Raw genomic sequence first — 2,500 nt, forward strand, 5'->3', positions numbered from 1 at the left:
AAACACACCGACACTCACGCTTGAACGCACATTAGCATACACTCACCCACGTCAACGCACACACACACATAGAGCAAGTCCAGAAACACAAGTTCAGTAAAATAAAATGTTTTCAGGTTAGCTAAAGCTATCTTTGTTCCCAAACTGAAGACGCCAACATGAAAAAAGAGATTAGACTTGCATGCCTGTGTGTGCGTGTGACGCTTGACTCCTCTCCAGGGACAAGAGTTCCATCGGAGTCTGTTGCAAAGGTGGCAGTTTGATTTATACCATGCTTAAAATGTCTGCATCATGAAGGACACACACACACACATATACACACACACAGATACACACAGATACAGACACACAATCCCCCACACACACAGTCAGACAGACTCTCTCGAACACACACACGTGCTAACGGTCTGTCGCCTCAGAAAGTGTGTGCGAAGGTGAGAGCGCTCGAGAGAGAGAGAGAGGACTCGTGACATTCTAATCTCTGCTCCTGTCATATACTGACCTTCTTCCACAGTTAGTCCACGTCCATTTTTTACCTTTGCATTTATTATTTTTCTCTCCCTTTCTCTCTCCTCTCTCTCTATCTCTCTCTGTCTCTCTCTCTGTCTTTTTCTCGGGCCATCCATCTCTCTTTTCATTGACCCCATTTCTGTGATATTTCAACTGCTGGAGTTGACATTTTCAACTGCTAGTTTCCTTTCAGTGTCTTTCTTTCTTTACTCTCATTCTTTCTTTTTTTATCGCTCCTCCTTGCTTCTACAATGCGAGTGTGAGTGTGTGTGCGTGTGTGTGTGTGTACAACTAGCTGTCAAGCACAAACAGCATGAATACAATATACATGTGCTCCAAAATTGCATCTGTAGACTACACCTGGCTTAATGCTGTGTCCTACTGTCCCAAAATGGAGGTTTAGTTTCCACCTGCCACATAGACATAACAAAGAGGGCCAAGCCACTGGTCCTCCATTCCACTCCCCCGGTCCCCCGGCCAATTGTTTTGTGCATGGAGAGATTTGAGAAAAGCCTCTTCCCTTTCTATTCTCTCTCCGACTGAGAACTAACTAGGGCACAGTCTGTCTGCAGGCAGAGAGAGGGTAGAGAGAGGGTAGAGAGAGGGTAGAGAGAGAGAGAGAGAGAGAGAGAGAGAGAGAGAGAGAGAGAGAGAGAGAGAGAGAGAGAGAGAGAGAGAGAGAGAGAGAGAGAGAGAGAGAGAGAGAGAGAGAGAGAGAGAGAGAGAGAGAGAGAGAGAGAGAGAGAGAGAGAGAGAGAGAGAGAGAGAGAGAGAGCGAGAGAGAGAGAGAGAGAGAGAGGAGAGAGAGAGGGAGGGAGGCGAAAAATAACAGCAGGGGAGGACTACAGATGGAAAGACTGGTCAACAAGAGCAGACTACAGCGACAACAATAAGAAAAACACCAAATTAAGCAAATGCCAAGGGTCAGAGAACAGAGGGGAGAGAGGTGAAGAAGATTGCCTGTGATTTTGAAGACAGTTAAACAAACTGTTTTGGACATTTTCTTTTTACCCAGAAGCAAAAATACTTCTCACCGGCACCTGTCCTCCTCCCTCTCTCTCTCTCTGCTCTCCTCCCTTCCAGCGCTCGGCCTATCCTTCTGTTCAGCCCTCTTTCACACCTTCATCCCATCCCCCTCTCCTCCTCCCCGCATCCCTCCGGACTAAAAAGAGGTTGTGTTGGGGGGAAGGGGGGAGGGGAGAGGGATAGGAAGAACAGATGGAGGAGAGCAGAGGTTACTCGACCTCCTGCACACTGTTCCCAACTCCTGACTTTGGTCAGTTGAGATGAGGAGGGGTGAGAAGGCAGGTGGGTGAGGAGAGTGGGAGGAAGGTAATAAGGAGGAAAAAGAGAAGGGATGAGGGAGTGGTTAGAAGAAGATGGGGGTGGTTATTACATCAATTACAGCAGAGAGATAAATACATTAGGGGAGGAGGAAGGAGATGAGGCCAGGAGAGATGCTAACTAGCTAGCTGTCTACGTAAGATGCAAGGAGAGCTTTTAGCTTTCTGGCTGTCAGGGGCCAGGAATGATGCTAACTAGCTAGCTGTCAACATCAAGGGCCAAGAGAGATGCTAACTAGCCAGCTGTCAACATCAAGGGTCAAGAGAGATGCTAACTAGCTAGCTGCCTACTTCAGAGGCCATGAGAGATGCTAACTAGCTAGATGCCTACTGCAGAGGCCAGGAGAGATGCTAACTAGCTAGATGCCTACTTCAGATGCCAGGAGAGATGCTAACTAGCTAGATGCCTACTTCAGAGGCCAGGAGAAATGCTAACTAGCTAGATGCCTACTTCAGATGCCAGGAGAGATGCTAACTAGCTAGATGCCTACTTCAGAGGCCAGGGTAGATGCTAACTAGCTAGCTGCCTACTTCAGAGGCCAGGAGAGATGCTAACTAACTAGCTGCCTACTTCAGAGGCCAGGAGAGATGCTAACTAGCTAGCTGCCTACTTCAGAGGCCAGACATCTCAACCTGCAGAGACTCAG

This window comes from Hypomesus nipponensis, chromosome 21 (genome assembly GCF_054491055.1).
Source record: "Hypomesus nipponensis isolate SF chromosome 21, ASM5449105v1, whole genome shotgun sequence".
Classification (NCBI taxonomy): domain Eukaryota; kingdom Metazoa; phylum Chordata; class Actinopteri; order Osmeriformes; family Osmeridae; genus Hypomesus; species Hypomesus nipponensis.